Here is a 21843-nt window from a genome sequence, read left to right on the forward strand (position 1 = left end):
GTGTTAGTGGATGGGGGGGGGGTTTGGGCAAGGGTCGCCCCCCACTTTGGGGGCACATGTACCCAGGCCATTTCTGCACCCCTTGGAGACAGATCAGCCTATTATTTTTAGGCTGATCTGCCCCCAAGGGGGGCAGAAACCACTAGAACGCCAGGGATGTTTTTTTATGTGTTTATTTTTGTGGGGGGGCGTCCCCTTGGGCACGGGGCGCCCCCCCAAGGGGGGCATTGACCTGTTGGCCATTTCTGCCCCCCCTGGGGGCAGATGGGCCTATTTTTCTAGACCCACCTGCCCCCAAGGGGGGCAGAAGCCACGTAGACACCAGGGATAGTGTGTGTGTGTGTGTGTGTTAGTGGATGGGGGGGGGGCTTGGGCAAGGGTCGTCCCCCACTTTGGGGGCACATGTACCCAGGCCATTTCTGCACCCCTTGGAGACAGATCAGCCTATTATTTTTAGGCTGATCTGCCCCCAAGGGGGGCAGAAACCACTAGAACGCCAGGGATGTTTTTTTATGTGTTTATTTTTGTGGGGGGGCGTCCCCTTGGGCACGGGGCGCCCCCCCAAGGGGGGCATTGACCTGTTGGCCATTTCTGCCCCCCCTGGGGGCAGATGGGCCTATTTTTCTAGACCCACCTGCCCCCAAGGGGGGCAGAAGCCACGTAGACACCAGGGATAGTGTGTGTGTGTGTGTGTGTTAGTGGATGGGGGGGGGGCTTGGGCAAGGGTCGCCCCCCACATTGGGGGCACATGTACCCAGGCCATTTCTGCACCCCTTGGAGACAGATCAGCCTATTATTTTTAGGCTGATCTGCCCCCAAGGGGGGCAGAAACCACTAGAACGCCAGGGATGTTTTTTTATGTGTTTATTTTTGTGGGGGGGCGTCCCCTTGGGCACGGGGCGCCCCCCCAAGGGGGGCATTGACCTGTTGGCCATTTCTGCCCCCCCTGGGGGCAGATGGGCCTATTTTTCTAGACCCACCTGCCCCCAAGGGGGGCAGAAGCCACGTAGACACCAGGGATAGTGTGTGTGTGTGTGTGTGTTAGTGGATGGGGGGGGGCTTGGGCAAGGGTCGCCCCCCACTTTGGGGGCACATGTACCCAGGCCATTTCTGCACCCCTTGGAGACAGATCAGCCTATTATTTTTAGGCTGATCTGCCCCCAAGGGGGGCAGAAACCACTAGAACGCCAGGGATTTTTTTTTATGTGTTTATTTTTGTGTGGGGGCGTCCCCTTGTGCACGGGCGCCCCCCCAAGGGGGGCATTGACCTGTTGGCCATTTCTGCCCCCCCCTGGGGGCAGATGGGCCTATTTTTCTAGACCCACCTGCCCCCAAGGGGGGCAGAAGCCACGTAGACACCAGGGATAGTGTGTGTGTGTGTGTGTGTTAGTGGATGGGGGGGGGCTTGGGCAAGGGTCGCCCCCCACTTTGGGGGCACATGTACCCAGGCCATTTCTGCACCCCTTGGAGACAGATCAGCCTATTATTTTTAGGCTGATCTGCCCCCAAGGGGGGCAGAAACCACTAGAACGCCAGGGATTTTTTTTTATGTGTTTATTTTTGTGTGGGGGCGTCCCCTTGGGCACGGGCGCCCCCCCAAGGGGGGCATTGACCTGTTGGCCATTTCTGCCCCCCCTGGGAGCAGATGGGCCTATTTTTCTAGAACCACCTGCCCCCAAGGGGGCAGAAGCCACTTAGGCACCAGGGATAGTGTTGTGTGTGTTTTTTTTGTTTGAGGGCTGTCCCCTTTGGCAAGGGTCGCTCTCCATGGGGACACAGTACTAAAGGTATTTTTTGGCTTCCTTGGGGCAGACAGGCCTATTTTTTTAGTAGGCCCATCTGCCCCTATGGCAGAATCCACTTAGGCACCAATTTCTAAAATGTTTGATGGTGGGGTGTTTGTCAACTGAAGAAGTCTTTGCATTTGTGATAAAAAATGTTTTCCTCCTTTTTGTTCTAGTTCAAAGCTTTTGCTTTATTTGCTGTGGCTCCTTGCGGTTTTGGCGGTGGTTGACCTGCAGTTTGCACAGTTGCATGTTTTAGGTAAGTAAAAACAATTTACTCCAAAGGAGTATTGTTGCCATGCATGAATGACATGTTTGTAGGGGGTGTACTAAATGCAGGATTGTGTGTGAAATTGTCCTTAGGTTTGTGCACAATGATATTTGTTTTGTCTTATTTCTAATTTGCCTTTCTTTCTTTCTTTTTAGTGGGATATCATTGGTGATTGCTGTGTAGTTGCTGGTGAATCAAGCTTTTTCAGGCAAGTGAGCGGTATAGTTTTTGAGTTTGTAACTCTTACTAACAAAGCTACACTTTGTTACTTGTCTTACACAGTGCTGGTTGTTGGTGGTGAATTTGTCCAGTTAATTTTAGCAGGAGAGATCATGGCTAGCCGCAGGATGACCGCTCAGCAGGTGGTTGGTATGCTTTTTGAGTCACAGTCTGATCATGACTATGAGACGGACTCTGCATCTGAGGCAGAGGAGGAAGTCAGAGATTCTGGCAGTGATGTTTCTGTTGGAGGGGAATCTTCTGATGATGAAGCCACACTCAGTGCAGATGAAGGTTCTGTTTTAGAGGAGGACATTGATGTGCCAATAGTGCAGCAACCTGGGGCTGAAAGGTTTCCCGTTAGAAGACCTGATGTCTGGGTTGCCCCAAACATGGAGCAGCCAGAGTTGCCTGCCTTTACTGGTCTCCCGGGGTGTAACGCCAATACAGAGAACTTTATGCCTATCAATTTCTTTGAGTTATTCATGGATGATGTGTTTTTGGAAGAGATTGTTGAGCAGACTAATTTGTATGCGGAGCAGCATTTGAGGGACAACGCTGCTAGACTTAGGCCACACTCTAGAGCTGCCCAGTGGATTCCCACAAATTTGGAGGAGCTAAAAAAGTTTTTGGGTTTGACTTTTTTGATGGGGTTGATAAGGAAGCCGTCACTGGCTTCTTATTGGTCTACTAGTCCCTTGATGGCAACAGCTATATTTCCAGCTACCATGAGTCGTAATCGGTATTTGCTTCTTCTTAGGATGCTGCATTTTGTTGACAATGCATTAGCCTTGCCACGAGATCACCCAGATTCTGACCGTCTTTTTAAGATTAGGCCTGTCCTTGATCATTTTGTAGATCGGTTTTCGGAGGTCTATGTTCCAGGCAAAGAGATAAGTGTGGACGAGTCTTTGGTCCTCTTCAAGGGTCGTTTGGTTTTTAGGCAGTACATTCCAAACAAAAGGGCACGATATGGAATTAAATTGTATATGCTGTCTGAAAGTAGGACAGGATATGTGTATAGTTTCCGTGTGTACACTGGTAGGGATTCCAATATTGACCCCCCTGGTTGTCCTCCCACTTTTGGAGTTACTGAGAAAATAGTGTGGGATCTTGGTAGACGACTGTTCAACAAAGGTCACCATTTGTATGTAGATAACTTCTACACTGGTGTGCAGTTGTTCAAGGAATTGTTTAGAGTGGACACAGTTGCTTGTGGCACAATCCGTTCTAACCGGAAAGGCTATCCAAGGGAGCTTGTCTGTAAAAAACTTGAGAGGGGACAGTGCTGTGCCTTGCGGAACGAGGAGCTGCTAGCTTTGAAATTTTCAGACAAGAGGGATGTCTACATGCTAAGTACCATCCATGATGAGAGTACTTCCCCTGTGACTGTTTGGGGCCAGGTTGCTGAAGTGCGCAAACCTGTGTGCATTTTAGATTATAATAAGCACATGGGAGGTGTAGATAGAGTTGACCAGAGGTTGGAACCTTATACTGCTATTCGTAAGTCTTATGTTTGGTATAAGAAGTTAGCACTTCACCTCTTCCACTTAGCAACCTTCAATGCTTTTATTGTGTTTAGGGATAGGTCTCCAGACTCAAAGATGACATTTGTGAAATTTCAGGAGTCAGTGATAGAGAGCCTTATTGTGGTGGAACAGGCCAGAGTTCCTAGAGAAGCAGTGGTGGAGGATATGGCTAGATTGAAAGATCGCCACTTTGCTGAGCACATTCCTCCCACACCCAAAAAAGACTTTCCAGCTAAGAAATGTAGAGTGTGTTTTCGAAGAGGTATCCGGAGGGAGTCTCGAATGTACTGCCCAGATTGTCCTTCAAAGCCTGGGCTGTGTGTCGGTGCTTGTTTTAAGAATTACCACACCCAGAAGAATTTCTGGGAACAACCATGAGTGTAAACTCATGTCTGTTTTGTATTTTCATGTGTTTAGTTTCATGGTTAGCATTTCTGTCATGTTGTTAGTTAGAGCTTTTGTGTTTGTTGTTTTGTAATTCTTTCTACTTAGTTAGGGGTTCCTCTGTTTAAAAAAAAAAAAAAAAATATGATGCCATTGTGTGTGGAGTGGGGCTTGGCTGAGACTGTACATATTGACTTGATGTTGGCTACTGCAACACACTGCCAGCCAAACACCAGTCCACACACTCCCATCAGCTGGTGTGATTGTTGTATCAGGCATGTGGGCGTATGTAAGTGATGGGCCCTTGAGAGGCGCTGTCTGTCGATGTGAGTGTTGTAATGTGCTGGGCCCGTGGCTGGCGGTGTGAATGGCCTTGTGTGTGTCATGTATGAAAGTTGTGTGAATGGACTGTAAAGCGGTTGGTGCCTTGTCGCGGCTTTACAGCTCACGAGCTGTGAGTCATTGGTTCAGTTTTTTGCCTTTCAGTTACTAACAGTGCTTTTCATTTTTGTGAAAGCTCTTGTTAGTAAAATTTGATCCACTGAACCATCACTCACCCTCGTGCCAAATCCAACCAGTATGTGTGGTAAAAATGACCAAACCTGCTCCGCTGTAATCAGGCGTCGCAGCACACCTATGACACGCTAGGTGCCTCAGGTGGGACCCCGATGATGAAGCATGCCACCAACTTGGTTGGTGGGTGAGGGGTCTTTTTCACATAACCTAAGTGTGTTTCTTTTCAAAATTTTTGTGTTTGGCACATCACGGACGTATGTGGGCACATCAAAACGATATATTACAAAACTAACTGTGTTTGGGGGGGGAGAGGGCACCTATGTTTTTGGTCCTGTGTGCGGCCTTCATCTAGGGAAACCTACCAAACCCAGACATTTTTTAAAACTAGACACCCCAAGGAGTCTAGGGAGGAGTGGCTTGCGTGGATCCCCCAACATTTTCTTACCCAGACTCCTCTGTAAACCTCAAAATGTGCTTAAAAAAAGCATATTTTCCTGACTTTTCTTCGTACGATCACCACTCCAGCACAAAATTCCTACTCCCCAGTGTTCCCCTCAGTCTCCCAAATAAAATGACACCTCACGTATGTGGGTCCCCAAAGCAGAGTCAGTCTAAAGATGTATAAAAGAATATGTCCTTATAAACTCGCAGTACTATCCCCTGTATCTCTACAAGTTTTGGGCCTTATTCTGTTGGAGGCACCTGGCCCACCCACACAACTGAGGTATCATTTTTATCGGGAGACTTGGGGGAACGCTGGGTGGAAGGAAATTTGTGGCTCCACTCAGATTCCAGAACTTTCTGTCACCGAAATGTGTGAAAAATGCGTTTTTTTTAGCCAATATTTGAGGTTTGGAAAGGATTCTGGGTAACAGAACCTGGTCAGAGCCCCTCAAGTCACCCCATCTTGGATTCCCCTAGGTCTCTAGTTTTAAGAAATGCACAGGTTTGGTAGGTTTCCCTAGGTGCTGGCTGAGCTACAGGCCAAAAACTACAGGTAGGCACTGTTTTCAATGAAAAAATGTGATGTGTCCACGCTGCGCTTTGGGGCGTTTCCTGTCGCGGGCGCTAGGCCTACCCACACAAGTGAGGTATCATTTTTATCGGGAGACGTGGGGGAACGCTGGGTGGAAGGAAATTTGTGGCCCCTCTCAGATTCCAGAACTTTCTGCCACAGAAATGTGAGGAACATGTGTTTTTTTAGCCAAATTTTGATGTTTGCAAAGGATTCTGGGTAACAGAACCTGGTCCGAGCCACACAAATCACCCCATCTTGGATTCCCCTAGGTCTCTAGTTTTCAGAAATGCACAGGTTTGGTAGGTTTCCCTAGGTGGCGGCTGAGCTACAGGCCAAAATCTACAGGTAGGCACTTTGCTAAAAACAGGTCTGTTTTCTGTGATGTGTCCACGTTGCGCTTTGGGGCGTTTCCTGTCGCGGGCGCTAGGCCTACCCACACAAGTGAGGTATCATTTTTATCGGGAGACGTGGGGGAACGCTGGGTGGAAGGAAATTTGTGGCTCCTCTCAGATTCCAGAACTTTCTGCCACAGAAATGTGAGGAACATGTGTTTTTTTAGCCAATTTTTGAGCTTTGCAAAGGATTCTGGGTAACAGAACCTGGTCCGAGCCCCGCCAGTCACCCCTCCTTGGATTCCCCTAGGTCTCTAGTTTTCAGAAATGTACAGGTTTGGTAGGTTTCCCTAGGTGCCGGCTGAGCTAGAGGCCAAAATCTACAGGTAGTCACTTCGCAAAAAACACCTCTGTTTTCTTCCAAAATTTTGGTGGTGTCCACGTTGCGCTTTGGGGCGTTTCCTGTCGCGGGCGCTAGGCCTACCCACACAAGTGAGGTATCATTTTTATCGGGAGACGTGGGGGAACGCTGGGTGGAAGGAAATTTGTGGCTCCTCTCAGATTCCAGAACTTTCTGCCACAGAAATGTGAGGAACATGTGTTTTTTTAGCCAATTTTTGAGCTTTGCAAAGGATTCTGGGTAACAGAACCTGGTCCGAGCCCCGCCAGTCACCCCTCCTTGGATTCCCCTAGGTCTCTAGTTTTCAGAAATGTACAGGTTTGGTAGGTTTCCCTAGGTGCCGGCTGAGCTAGAGGCCAAAATCTACAGGTAGTCACTTCGCAAAAAACACCTCTGTTTTCTTCCAAAATTTTGGTGGTGTCCACGTTGCGCTTTGGGGCGTTTCCTGTCGCGGGCGCTAGGCCTACCCACGCAAGTGAGGTATCATTTTTATCGGGAGACTTGGGGGAACGCTGGGTGGAAGGAAATTTGTGGCTCCTCCCAGATTCCAGAACTTTCTGCCACAGAAATGTGAGGAACATGTGTTTTTTTAGCCAATTTTTGAGCTTTGCAAAGGATTCTGGGTAACAGAACCTGGTCCGAGCCCCGCCAGTCACCCCTCCTTGGATTCCCCTAGGTCTCTAGTTTTCAGAAATGCACAGGTTTGGTAGGTTTCCCTAGGTGGCGGCTGAGCTAGAGGCCAAAATCTACAGGTAGGCACTTTGCTAAAAACAGGTCTTTTTTCTGTGATGTGTCCATGTTGCGCTTTGGGGCGTTTCCTGTCGCGGGCGCTAGGCCTACCCACACAAGTGAGGTATCATTTTTATCGGGAGACGTGGGGGAACGCTGGGTGGAAGGAAATTTGTGGCTCCTCTCGGATTCCAGAACTTTCTGCCACAGAAATGTGAGGAACATGTGTTTTTTTAGCCAATTTTTGAGCTTTGCAAAGGATTCTGGGTAACAGAACCTGGTCCGAGCCCCGCCAGTCACCCCTCCTTGGATTCCCCTAGGTCTCTAGTTTTCAGAAATGTACAGGTTTGGTAGGTTTCCCTAGGTGCTGGCTGAGCTAGAGGCCAAAATCTACAGGTAGTCACTTCGCAAAAAACACCTCTGTTTTCTTCCAAAATTTTGGTGGTGTCCACGTTGCGCTTTGGGGCGTTTCCTGTCGCGGGCGCTAGGCCTACCCACGCAAGTGAGGTATCATTTTTATCGGGAGACTTGGGGGAACGCTGGGTGGAAGGAAATTTGTGGCTCCTCCCAGATTCCAGAACTTTCTGCCACAGAAATGTGAGGAACATGTGTTTTTTTAGCCAATTTTTGAGCTTTGCAAAGGATTCTGGGTAACAGAACCTGGTCCGAGCCCCGCCAGTCACCCCTCCTTGGATTCCCCTAGGTCTCTAGTTTTCAGAAATGCACAGGTTTGGTAGGTTTCCCTAGGTGGCGGCTGAGCTAGAGGCCAAAATCTACAGGTAGGCACTTTGCTAAAAACAGGTCTGTTTTCTGTGATGTGTCCACGTTGCGCTTTGGGGCGTTTCCTGTCGCGGGCGCTAGGCCTACCCACACAAGTGAGGTATCATTTTTATCGGGAGACGTGGGGGAACGCTGGGTGGAAGGAAATTTGTGGCTCCTCTCGGATTCCAGAACTTTCTGCAACAGAAATGTGAGGAACATGTGTTTTTTTAGCCAATTTTTGAGCTTTGCAAAGGATTCTGGGTAACAGAACCTGGTCCGAGCCCCGCCAGTCACCCCTCCTTGGATTCCCCTAGGTCTCTAGTTTTCAGAAATGTACAGGTTTGGTAGGTTTCCCTAGGTGCCGGCTGAGCTAGAGGCCAAAATCTACAGGTAGTCACTTCGCAAAAAACACCTCTGTTTTCTTCCAAAATTTTGGTGGTGTCCACGTTGCGCTTTGGGGCGTTTCCTGTCGCGGGCGCTAGGCCTACCCACGCAAGTGAGGTATCATTTTTATCGGGAGACTTGGGGGAACGCTGGGTGGAAGGAAATTTGTGGCTCCTCCCAGATTCCAGAACTTTCTGCCACAGAAATGTGAGGAACATGTGTTTTTTTAGCCAATTTTTGAGCTTTGCAAAGGATTCTGGGTAACAGAACCTGGTCCGAGCCCCGCCAGTCACCCCTCCTTGGATTCCCCTAGGTCTCTAGTTTTCAGAAATGTACAGGTTTGGTAGGTTTCCCTAGGTGCCGGCTGAGCTAGAGGCCAAAATCTACAGGTAGTCACTTCGCAAAAAACACCTCTGTTTTCTTCCAAAATTTTGGTGGTGTCCACGTTGCGCTTTGGGGCGTTTCCTGTCGCGGGCGCTAGGCCTACCCACGCAAGTGAGGTATCATTTTTATCGGGAGACTTGGGGGAACGCTGGGTGGAAGGAAATTTGTGGCTCCTCCCAGATTCCAGAACTTTCTGCCACAGAAATGTGAGGAACATGTGTTTTTTTAGCCAATTTTTGAGCTTTGCAAAGGATTCTGGGTAACAGAACCTGGTCCGAGCCCCGCCAGTCACCCCTCCTTGGATTCCCCTAGGTCTCTAGTTTTCAGAAATGCACAGGTTTGGTAGGTTTCCCTAGGTGGCGGCTGAGCTAGAGGCCAAAATCTACAGGTAGGCACTTTGCTAAAAACAGGTCTGTTTTCTGTGATGTGTCCACGTTGCGCTTTGGGGCGTTTCCTGTCGCGGGCGCTAGGCCTACCCACACAAGTGAGGTATCATTTTTATCGGGAGACGTGGGGGAACGCTGGGTGGAAGGAAATTTGTGGCTCCTCTCGGATTCCAGAACTTTCTGCCACAGAAATGTGAGGAACATGTGTTTTTTTAGCCAATTTTTGAGCTTTGCAAAGGATTCTGGGTAACAGAACCTGGTCCGAGCCCCGCCAGTCACCCCTCCTTGGATTCCCCTAGGTCTCTAGTTTTCAGAAATGCACAGGTTTGGTAGGTTTCCCTAGGTGGCGGCTGAGCTAGAGGCCAAAATCTACAGGTAGGCACTTTGCTAAAAACACCTCTGTTTTCTTCCAAAATTTTGGTGGTGTCCACGTTGCGCTTTGGGGCGTTTCCTGTCGCGGGCGCTAGGCCTACCCACGCAAGTGAGGTATCATTTTTATCGGGAGACTTGGGGGAACGCTGGGTGGAAGGAAATTTGTGGCTCCTCCCAGATTCCAGAACTTTCTGCCACAGAAATGTGAGGAACATGTGTTTTTTTAGCCAATTTTTGAGCTTTGCAAAGGATTCTGGGTAACAGAACCTGGTCCGAGCCCCGCCAGTCACCCCTCCTTGGATTCCCCTAGGTCTCTAGTTTTCAGAAATGCACAGGTTTGGTAGGTTTCCCTAGGTGGCGGCTGAGCTAGAGGCCAAAATCTACAGGTAGGCACTTTGCTAAAAACAGGTCTTTTTTCTGTGATGTGTCCATGTTGCGCTTTGGGGCGTTTCCTGTCGCGGGCGCTAGGCCTACCCACACAAGTGAGGTATCATTTTTATCGGGAGACGTGGGGGAACGCTGGGTGGAAGGAAATTTGTGGCTCCTCTCGGATTCCAGAACTTTCTGCCACAGAAATGTGAGGAACATGTGTTTTTTTAGCCAATTTTTGAGCTTTGCAAAGGATTCTGGGTAACAGAACCTGGTCCGAGCCCCGCCAGTCACCCCTCCTTGGATTCCCCTAGGTCTCTAGTTTTCAGAAATGTACAGGTTTGGTAGGTTTCCCTAGGTGCTGGCTGAGCTAGAGGCCAAAATCTACAGGTAGTCACTTCGCAAAAAACACCTCTGTTTTCTTCCAAAATTTTGGTGGTGTCCACGTTGCGCTTTGGGGCGTTTCCTGTCGCGGGCGCTAGGCCTACCCACGCAAGTGAGGTATCATTTTTATCGGGAGACTTGGGGGAACGCTGGGTGGAAGGAAATTTGTGGCTCCTCCCAGATTCCAGAACTTTCTGCCACAGAAATGTGAGGAACATGTGTTTTTTTAGCCAATTTTTGAGCTTTGCAAAGGATTCTGGGTAACAGAACCTGGTCCGAGCCCCGCCAGTCACCCCTCCTTGGATTCCCCTAGGTCTCTAGTTTTCAGAAATGCACAGGTTTGGTAGGTTTCCCTAGGTGGCGGCTGAGCTAGAGGCCAAAATCTACAGGTAGGCACTTTGCTAAAAACAGGTCTGTTTTCTGTGATGTGTCCACGTTGCGTTTTGGGGCGTTTCCTGTCGCGGGCGCTAGGCCTACCCACACAAGTGAGGTATCATTTTTATCGGGAGACGTGGGGGAACGCTGGGTGGAAGGAAATTTGTGGCTCCTCTCGGATTCCAGAACTTTCTGCCACAGAAATGTGAGGAACATGTGTTTTTTTAGCCAATTTTTGAGCTTTGCAAAGGATTCTGGGTAACAGAACCTGGTCCGAGCCCCGCCAGTCACCCCTCCTTGGATTCCCCTAGGTCTCTAGTTTTCAGAAATGTACAGGTTTGGTAGGTTTCCCTAGGTGCCGGCTGAGCTAGAGGCCAAAATCTACAGGTAGTCACTTCGCAAAAAACACCTCTGTTTTCTTCCAAAATTTTGGTGGTGTCCACGTTGCGCTTTGGGGCGTTTCCTGTCGCGGGCGCTAGGCCTACCCACGCAAGTGAGGTATCATTTTTATCGGGAGACTTGGGGGAACGCTGGGTGGAAGGAAATTTGTGGCTCCTCCCAGATTCCAGAACTTTCTGCCACAGAAATGTGAGGAACATGTGTTTTTTTAGCCAATTTTTGAGCTTTGCAAAGGATTCTGGGTAACAGAACCTGGTCCGAGCCCCGCCAGTCACCCCTCCTTGGATTCCCCTAGGTCTCTAGTTTTCAGAAATGCACAGGTTTGGTAGGTTTCCCTAGGTGGCGGCTGAGCTAGAGGCCAAAATCTACAGGTAGGCACTTTGCTAAAAACAGGTCTGTTTTCTGTGATGTGTCCACGTTGCGCTTTGGGGCGTTTCCTGTCGCGGGCGCTAGGCCTACCCACACAAGTGAGGTATCATTTTTATCGGGAGACGTGGGGGAACGCTGGGTGGAAGGAAATTTGTGGCTCCTCTCGGATTCCAGAACTTTCTGCCACAGAAATGTGAGGAACATGTGTTTTTTTAGCCAATTTTTGAGCTTTGCAAAGGATTCTGGGTAACAGAACCTGGTCCGAGCCCCGCCAGTCACCCCTCCTTGGATTCCCCTAGGTCTCTAGTTTTCAGAAATGCACAGGTTTGGTAGGTTTCCCTAGGTGGCGGCTGAGCTAGAGGCCAAAATCTACAGGTAGGCACTTTGCTAAAAACACCTCTGTTTTCTTCCAAAATTTTGGTGGTGTCCACGTTGCGCTTTGGGGCGTTTCCTGTCGCGGGCGCTAGGCCTACCCACGCAAGTGAGGTATCATTTTTATCGGGAGACTTGGGGGAACGCTGGGTGGAAGGAAATTTGTGGCTCCTCCCAGATTCCAGAACTTTCTGCCACAGAAATGTGAGGAACATGTGTTTTTTTAGCCAATTTTTGAGCTTTGCAAAGGATTCTGGGTAACAGAACCTGGTCCGAGCCCCGCCAGTCACCCCTCCTTGGATTCCCCTAGGTCTCTAGTTTTCAGAAATGCACAGGTTTGGTAGGTTTCCCTAGGTGGCGGCTGAGCTAGAGGCCAAAATCTACAGGTAGGCACTTTGCTAAAAACAGGTCTGTTTTCTGTGATGTGTCCACGTTGCGCTTTGGGGCGTTTCCTGTCGCGGGCGCTAGGCCTACCCACACAAGTGAGGTATCATTTTTATCGGGAGACGTGGGGGAACGCTGGGTGGAAGGAAATTTGTGGCTCCTCTCGGATTCCAGAACTTTCTGCCACAGAAATGTGAGGAACATGTGTTTTTTTAGCCAATTTTTGAGCTTTGCAAAGGATTCTGGGTAACAGAACCTGGTCCGAGCCCCGCCAGTCACCCCTCCTTGGATTCCCCTAGGTCTCTAGTTTTCAGAAATGCACAGGTTTGGTAGGTTTCCCTAGGTGGCGGCTGAGCTAGAGGCCAAAATCTACAGGTAGGCACTTTGCTAAAAACAGGTCTTTTTTCTGTGATGTGTCCATGTTGCGCTTTGGGGCGTTTCCTGTCGCGGGCGCTATGCCTACCCACACAAGTGAGGTATCATTTTTATCGGGAGACGTGGGGGAACACTGGGTGGAAGGAAATTTGTGGCTCCTCTCGGATTCCAGAACTTTCTGCCACAGAAATGTGAGGAACATGTGTTTTTTTAGCCAATTTTTGAGCTTTGCAAAGGATTCTGGGTAACAGAACCTGGTCCGAGCCCCGCCAGTCACTCCTCCTTGGATTCCCCTAGGTCTCTAGTTTTCAGAAATGTACAGGTTTGGTAGGTTTCCCTAGGTGCCGGCTGAGCTAGAGGCCAAAATCTACAGGTAGTCACTTCGCAAAAAACACCTCTGTTTTCTTCCAAAATTTTGGTGGTGTCCACGTTGCGCTTTGGGGCGTTTCCTGTCGCGGGCGCTAGGCCTACCCACGCAAGTGAGGTATCATTTTTATCGGGAGACTTGGGGGAACGCTGGGTGGAAGGAAATTTGTGGCTCCTCCCAGATTCCAGAACTTTCTGCCACAGAAATGTGAGGAATATGTGTTTTTTTAGCCAATTTTTGAGCTTTGCAAAGGATTCTGGGTAACAGAACCTGGTCCGAGCCCCGCCAGTCACCCCTCCTTGGATTCCCCTAGGTCTCTAGTTTTCAGAAATGCACAGGTTTGGTAGGTTTCCCTAGGTGGCGGCTGAGCTAGAGGCCAAAATCTACAGGTAGGCACTTTGCTAAAAACAGGTCTGTTTTCTGTGATGTGTCCACGTTGCGCTTTGGGGCGTTTCCTGTCGCGGGCGCTAGGCCTACCCACACAAGTGAGGTATCATTTTTATCGGGAGACGTGGGGGAACGCTGGGTGGAAGGACATTTGTGGCTCCTCTCGGATTCCAGCACTTTCTGCCACAGAAATGTGAGGAACATGTGTTTTTTTAGCCAATTTTTGAGCTTTGCAAAGGATTCTGGGTAACAGAACCTGGTCCGAGCCCCGCCAGTCACCCCTCCTTGGATTCCCCTAGGTCTCTAGTTTTCAGAAATGTACAGGTTTGGTAGGTTTCCCTAGGTGCCGGCTGAGCTAGAGGCCAAAATCTACAGGTAGTCACTTCGCAAAAAACACCTCTGTTTTCTTCCAAAATTTTGGTGGTGTCCACGTTGCGCTTTGGGGCGTTTCCTGTCGCGGGCGCTAGGCCTACCCACGCAAGTGAGGTATCATTTTTATCGGGAGACTTAGGGGAACGCTGGGTGGAAGGAAATTTGTGGCTCCTCCCAGATTCCAGAACTTTCTGCCACAGAAATGTGAGGAACATGTGTTTTTTTAGCCAATTTTTGAGCTTTGCAAAGGATTCTGGGTAACAGAACCTGGTCCGAGCCCCGCCAGTCACCCCTCCTTGGATTCCCCTAGGTCTCTAGTTTTCAGAAATGCACAGGTTTGGTAGGTTTCCCTAGGTGGCGGCTGAGCTAGAGGCCAAAATCTACAGGTAGGCACTTTGCTAAAAACAGGTCTGTTTTCTGTGATGTGTCCACGTTGCGCTTTGGGGCGTTTCCTGTCGCGGGCGCTAGGCCTACCCACACAAGTGAGGTATCATTTTTATCGGGAGACGTGGGGGAACGCTGGGTGGAAGGAAATTTGTGGCTCCTCTCGGATTCCAGAACTTTCTGCCACAGAAATGTGAGGAACATGTGTTTTTTTAGCCAATTTTTGAGCTTTGCAAAGGATTCTGGGTAACAGAACCTGGTCCGAGCCCCGCCAGTCACCCCTCCTTGGATTCCCCTAGGTCTCTAGTTTTCAGAAATGCACAGGTTTGGTAGGTTTCCCTAGGTGGCGGCTGAGCTAGAGGCCAAAATCTACAGGTAGGCACTTTGCTAAAAACAGGTCTTTTTTCTGTGATGTGTCCATGTTGCGCTTTGGGGCGTTTCCTGTCGCGGGCGCTAGGCCTACCCACACAAGTGAGGTATCATTTTTATCGGGAGACGTGGGGGAACGCTGGGTGGAAGGAAATTTGTGGCTCCTCTCGGATTCCAGAACTTTCTGCCACAGAAATGTGAGGAACATGTGTTTTTTTAGCCAATTTTTGAGCTTTGCAAAGGATTCTGGGTAACAGAACCTGGTCCGAGCCCCGCCAGTCACCCCTCCTTGGATTCCCCTAGGTCTCTAGTTTTCAGAAATGTACAGGTTTGGTAGGTTTCCCTAGGTGCCGGCTGAGCTAGAGGCCAAAACCTACAGGTAGTCACTTCGCAAAAAACACCTCTGTTTTCTTCCAAAATTTTGGTGGTGTCCACGTTGCGCTTTGGGGCGTTTCCTGTCGCGGGCGCTAGGCCTACCCACGCAAGTGAGGTATCATTTTTATTGGGAGACTTGGGGGAACGCTGGGTGGAAGGAAATTTGTGGCTCCTCTCGGATTCCAGAACTTTCTGCCACAGAAATGTGAGGAACATGTGTTTTTTTAGCCAATTTTTGAGCTTTGCAAAGGATTCTGGGTAACAGAACCTGGTCCGAGCCCCGCCAGTCACTCCTCCTTGGATTCCCCTAGGTCTCTAGTTTTCAGAAATGTACAGGTTTGGTAGGTTTCCCTAGGTGCCGGCTGAGCTAGAGGCCAAAATCTACAGGTAGTCACTTCGCAAAAAACACCTCTGTTTTCTTCCAAAATTTTGGTGGTGTCCACGTTGCGCTTTGGGGCGTTTCCTGTCGCGGGCGCTAGGCCTACCCACGCAAGTGAGGTATCATTTTTATCGGGAGACTTGGGGGAACGCTGGGTGGAAGGAAATTTGTGGCTCCTCCCAGATTCCAGAACTTTCTGCCACAGAAATGTGAGGAACATGTGTTTTTTTAGCCAATTTTTGAGCTTTGCAAAGGATTCTGGGTAACAGAACCTGGTCCGAGCCCCGCCAGTCACCCCTCCTTGGATTCCCCTAGGTCTCTAGTTTTCAGAAATGCACAGGTTTTGTAGGTTTCCCTAGGTGGCGGCTGAGCTAGAGGCCAAAATCTACAGGTAGGCACTTTGCTAAAAACAGGTCTGTTTTCTGTGATGTGTCCACGTTGCGCTTTGGGGCGTTTCCTGTCGCGGGCGCTAGGCCTACCCACACAAGTGAGGTATCATTTTTATCGGGAGACGTGGGGGAACGCTGGGTGGAAGGACATTTGTGGCTCCTCTCAGATTCCAGCACTTTCTGCCACAGAAATGTGAGGAACATGTGTTTTTTTAGCCAATTTTTGAGCTTTGCAAAGGATTCTGGGTAACAGAACCTGGTCCGAGCCCCGCCAGTCACCCCTCCTTGGATTCCCCTAGGTCTCTAGTTTTCAGAAATGCACAGGTTTGGTAGGTTTCCCTAGGTGGCGGCTGAGCTAGAGGCCAAAATCTACAGGTAGGCACTTTGCTAAAAACAGGTCTGTTTTCTGTGATGTGTCCACGTTGCGCTTTGGGGCGTTTCCTGTCGCGGGCGCTAGGCCTACCCACACAAGTGAGGTATCATTTTTATCGGGAGACGTGGGGGAACGCTGGGTGGAAGGAAATTTGTGGCTCCTCTCGGATTCCAGAACTTTCTGCCACAGAAATGTGAGGAACATGTGTTTTTTTAGCCAATTTTTGAGCTTTGCAAAGGATTCTGGGTAACAGAACCTGGTCCGAGCCCCGCCAGTCACCCCTCCTTGGATTCCCCTAGGTCTCTAGTTTTCAGAAATGTACAGGTTTGGTAGGTTTCCCTAGGTGCCGGCTGAGCTAGAGGCCAAAATCTACAGGTAGTCACTTCGCAAAAAACACCTCTGTTTTCTTCCAAACTTTTGGTGGTGTCCACGTTGCGCTTTGGGGCGTTTCCTATCGCGGGCGCTAGGCCTACCCACGCAAGTGAGGTATCATTTTTATCGGGAGACTTGGGGGAACGCTGGGTGGAAGGAAATTTGTGGCTCCTCCCAGATTCCAGAACTTTCTGCCACAGAAATGTGAGGAACATGTGTTTTTTTAGCCAATTTTTGAGCTTTGCAAAGGATTCTGGGTAACAGAACCTGGTCCGAGCCCCGCCAGTCACCCCTCCTTGGATTCCCCTAGGTCTCTAGTTTTCAGAAATGCACAGGTTTGGTAGGTTTCCCTAGGTGGCGGCTGAGCTAGAGGCCAAAATCTACAGGTAGGCACTTTGCTAAAAACAGGTCTGTTTTCTGTGATGTGTCCACGTTGCGCTTTGGGGCGTTTCCTGTCGCGGGCGCTAGGCCTACCCACACAAGTGAGGTATCATTTTTATCGGGAGACGTGGGGGAACGCTGGGTGGAAGGACATTTGTGGCTCCTCTCAGATTCCAGCACTTTCTGCCACAGAAATGTGAGGAACATGTGTTTTTTTAGCCAATTTTTGAGCTTTGCAAAGGATTCTGGGTAACAGAACCTGGTCCGAGCCCCGCCAGTCACCCCTCCTTGGATTCCCCTAGGTCTCTAGGTTTCAGAAATGTACAGGTTTGGTAGGTTTCCCTAGGTGCCGGCTGAGCTAGAGGCCAAAATCTACAGGTAGTCACTTCGCAAAAAACACCTCTGTTTTCTTCCAAAATTTTGGTGGTGTCCACGTTGCGCTTTGGGGCGTTTCCTGTCGCGGGCGCTAGGCCTACCCACACAAGTGAGGTATCATTTTTATCGGGAGACGTGGGGGAACGCTGGGTGGAAGGAAATTTGTGGCTCCTCTCAGATTCCAGAACTTTCTGCCACAGAAATGTGAGGAACATGTGTTTTTTTAGCCAATTTTTGAGCTTTGCAAAGGATTCTGGGTAACAGAACCTGGTCCGAGCCACACAAATCACCCCATCTTGGATTCCCCTAGGTCTCTAGTTTTCAGAAATGCACAGGTTTGGTAGGTTTCCCTAGGTGGCGGCTGAGCTAGAGGCCAAAATCTACAGGTAGGCACTTTGCTAAAAACAGGTCTGTTTTCTGTGATGTGTCCACGTTGCGCTTTGGGGCGTTTCCTGTCGCGGGCGCTAGGCCTACCCACACAAGTGAGGTATCATTTTTATCGGGAGACGTGGGGGAACGCTGGGTGGAAGGACATTTGTGGCTCCTCTCAGATTCCAGCACTTTCTGCCACAGAAATGTGAGGAACATGTGTTTTTTTAGCCAATTTTTGAGCTTTGCAAAGGATTCTGGGTAACAGAACCTGGTCCGAGCCACACAAATCACCCCATCTTGGATTCCCCTAGGTCTCTAGTTTTCAGAAATGCACAGGTTTGGTAGGTTTCCCTAGGTGGCGGCTGAGCTAGAGGCCAAAATCTACAGGTAGGCACTTTGCTAAAAACAGGTCTGTTTTCTGTGATGTGTCCACATTGCGCTTTGGGGTGTTTCCTGTCGCGGGCGCTAGGCCTACCCACACAAGTGAGGTATCATTTTTATCGGGAGACGTGGGGGAACGCTGGGTTGAAGGAAATTTGTGGCTCCTCTCAGATTCCAGAACTTTCTGCCACAGAAATGTGAGGAACATGTGTTTTTTTAGCCAAATTTTGAGGTGTGCAAAGGATTCTGGGTAACAGAACCTGGTCCGAGCCACACAAATCACCCCATCTTGGATTCCCCTAGGTCTCTAGTTTTCAGAAATGCACAGGTTTGGTAGGTTTCCCTAGGTGGCGGCTGAGCTAGAGGCCAAAATCTACAGGTAGGCACTTTGCTAAAAACAGGTCTGTTTTCTGTGATGTGTCCACGTTGCGCTTTGGGGCGTTTCCTGTCGCGGGCGCTAGGCCTACCCACACAAGTGAGGTATCATTTTTATCGGGAGACGTGGGGGAACGCTGGGTGGAAGGAAATTTGTGGCTCCTCTCGGATTCCAGAACTTTCTGCCACAGAAATGTGAGGAACATGTGTTTTTTTAGCCAATTTTTGAGCTTTGCAAAGGATTCTGGGTAACAGCACCTGGTCCGAGCCCCGCCAGTCACCCCTCCTTGGATTCCCCTAGGTCTCTAGTTTTCAGAAATGTACAGGTTTGGTAGGTTTCCCTAGGTGCCGGCTGAGCTAGAGGCCAAAACCTACAGGTAGTCACTTCGCAAAAAACACCTCTGTTTTCTTCCAAAATTTTGGTGGTGTCCACGTTGCGCTTTGGGGCGTTTCCTGTCGCGGGCGCTAGGCCTACCCACGCAAGTGAGGTATCATTTTTATTGGGAGACTTGGGGGAACGCTGGGTGGAAGGAAATTTGTGGCTCCTCTCGGATTCCAGAACTTTCTGCCACAGAAATGTGAGGAACATGTGTTTTTTTAGCCAATTTTTGAGCTTTGCAAAGGATTCTGGGCAACAGAACCTGGTCCGAGCCCCGCCAGTCACTCCTCCTTGGATTCCCCTAGGTCTCTAGTTTTCAGAAATGTACAGGTTTGGTAGGTTTCCCTAGGTGCCGGCTGAGCTAGAGGCCAAAATCTACAGGTAGTCACTTCGCAAAAAACACCTCTGTTTTCTTCCAAAATTTTGGTGGTGTCCACGTTGCGCTTTGGGGCGTTTCCTGTCGCGGGCGCTAGGCCTACCCACGCAAGTGAGGTATCATTTTTATCGGGAGACTTGGGGGAACGCTGGGTGGAAGGAAATTTGTGGCTCCTCCCAGATTCCAGAACTTTCTGCCACAGAAATGTGAGGAACATGTGTTTTTTTAGCCAATTTTTGAGCTTTGCAAAGGATTCTGGGTAACAGAACCTGGTCCGAGCCCCGCCAGTCACCCCTCCTTGGATTCCCCTAGGTCTCTAGTTTTCAGAAATGCACAGGTTTTGTAGGTTTCCCTAGGTGGCGGCTGAGCTAGAGGCCAAAATCTACAGGTAGGCACTTTGCTAAAAACAGGTCTGTTTTCTGTGATGTGTCCACGTTGCGCTTTGGGGCGTTTCCTGTCGCGGGCGCTAGGCCTACCCACACAAGTGAGGTATCATTTTTATCGGGAGACGTGGGGGAACGCTGGGTGGAAGGACATTTGTGGCTCCTCTCAGATTCCAGCACTTTCTGCCACAGAAATGTGAGGAACATGTGTTTTTTTAGCCAATTTTTGAGCTTTGCAAAGGATTCTGGGTAACAGAACCTGGTCCGAGCCCCGCCAGTCACCCCTCCTTGGATTCCCCTAGGTCTCTAGTTTTCAGAAATGCACAGGTTTGGTAGGTTTCCCTAGGTGGCGGCTGAGCTAGAGGCCAAAATCTACAGGTAGGCACTTTGCTAAAAACAGGTCTGTTTTCTGTGATGTGTCCACGTTGCGCTTTGGGGCGTTTCCTGTCGCGGGCGCTAGGCCTACCCACACAAGTGAGGTATCATTTTTATCGGGAGACGTGGGGGAACGCTGGGTGGAAGGAAATTTGTGGCTCCTCTCGGATTCCAGAACTTTCTGCCACAGAAATGTGAGGAACATGTGTTTTTTTAGCCAATTTTTGAGCTTTGCAAAGGATTCTGGGTAACAGAACCTGGTCCGAGCCCCGCCAGTCACCCCTCCTTGGATTCCCCTAGGTCTCTAGTTTTCAGAAATGTACAGGTTTGGTAGGTTTCCCTAGGTGCCGGCTGAGCTAGAGGCCAAAATCTACAGGTAGTCACTTCGCAAAAAACACCTCTGTTTTCTTCCAAACTTTTGGTGGTGTCCACGTTGCGCTTTGGGGCGTTTCCTATCGCGGGCGCTAGGCCTACCCACGCAAGTGAGGTATCATTTTTATCGGGAGACTTGGGGGAACGCTGGGTGGAAGGAAATTTGTGGCTCCTCCCAGATTCCAGAACTTTCTGCCACAGAAATGTGAGGAACATGTGTTTTTTTAGCCAATTTTTGAGCTTTGCAAAGGATTCTGGGTAACAGAACCTGGTCCGAGCCCCGCCAGTCACCCCTCCTTGGATTCCCCTAGGTCTCTAGTTTTCAGAAATGCACAGGTTTGGTAGGTTTCCCTAGGTGGCGGCTGAGCTAGAGGCCAAAATCTACAGGTAGGCACTTTGCTAAAAACAGGTCTGTTTTCTGTGATGTGTCCACGTTGCGCTTTGGGGCGTTTCCTGTCGCGGGCGCTAGGCCTACCCACACAAGTGAGGTATCATTTTTATCGGGAGACGTGGGGGAACGCTGGGTGGAAGGACATTTGTGGCTCCTCTCAGATTCCAGCACTTTCTGCCACAGAAATGTGAGGAACATGTGTTTTTTTAGCCAATTTTTGAGCTTTGCAAAGGATTCTGGGTAACAGAACCTGGTCCGAGCCCCGCCAGTCACCCCTCCTTGGATTCCCCTAGGTCTCTAGGTTTCAGAAATGTACAGGTTTGGTAGGTTTCCCTAGGTGCCGGCTGAGCTAGAGGCCAAAATCTACAGGTAGTCACTTCGCAAAAAACACCTCTGTTTTCTTCCAAAATTTTGGTGGTGTCCACGTTGCGCTTTGGGGCGTTTCCTGTCGCGGGCGCTAGGCCTACCCACACAAGTGAGGTATCATTTTTATCGGGAGACGTGGGGGAACGCTGGGTGGAAGGAAATTTGTGGCTCCTCTCAGATTCCAGAACTTTCTGCCACAGAAATGTGAGGAACATGTGTTTTTTTAGCCAATTTTTGAGCTTTGCAAAGGATTCTGGGTAACAGAACCTGGTCCGAGCCACACAAATCACCCCATCTTGGATTCCCCTAGGTCTCTAGTTTTCAGAAATGCACAGGTTTGGTAGGTTTCCCTAGGTGGCGGCTGAGCTAGAGGCCAAAATCTACAGGTAGGCACTTTGCTAAAAACAGGTCTGTTTTCTGTGATGTGTCCACGTTGCGCTTTGGGGCGTTTCCTGTCGCGGGCGCTAGGCCTACCCACACAAGTGAGGTATCATTTTTATCGGGAGACGTGGGGGAACGCTGGGTGGAAGGACATTTGTGGCTCCTCTCAGATTCCAGCACTTTCTGCCACAGAAATGTGAGGAACATGTGTTTTTTTAGCCAATTTTTGAGCTTTGCAAAGGATTCTGGGTAACAGAACCTGGTCCGAGCCACACAAATCACCCCATCTTGGATTCCCCTAGGTCTCTAGTTTTCAGAAATGCACAGTTTTGGTAGGTTTCCCTAGGTGGCGGCTGAGCTAGAGGCCAAAATCTACAGGTAGGCACTTTGCTAAAAACAGGTCTGTTTTCTGTGATGTGTCCACATTGCGCTTTGGGGTGTTTCCTGTCGCGGGCGCTAGGCCTACCCACACAAGTGAGGTATCATTTTTATCGGGAGACGTGGGGGAACGCTGGGTTGAAGGAAATTTGTGGCTCCTCTCAGATTCCAGAACTTTCTGCCACAGAAATGTGAGGAACATGTGTTTTTTTAGCCAAATTTTGAGGTGTGCAAAGGATTCTGGGTAACAGAACCTGGTCCGAGCCACACAAATCACCCCATCTTGGATTCCCC

Source organism: Pleurodeles waltl, chromosome 7, assembly GCF_031143425.1.
Source record: "Pleurodeles waltl isolate 20211129_DDA chromosome 7, aPleWal1.hap1.20221129, whole genome shotgun sequence".
Taxonomy (NCBI): domain Eukaryota; kingdom Metazoa; phylum Chordata; class Amphibia; order Caudata; family Salamandridae; genus Pleurodeles; species Pleurodeles waltl.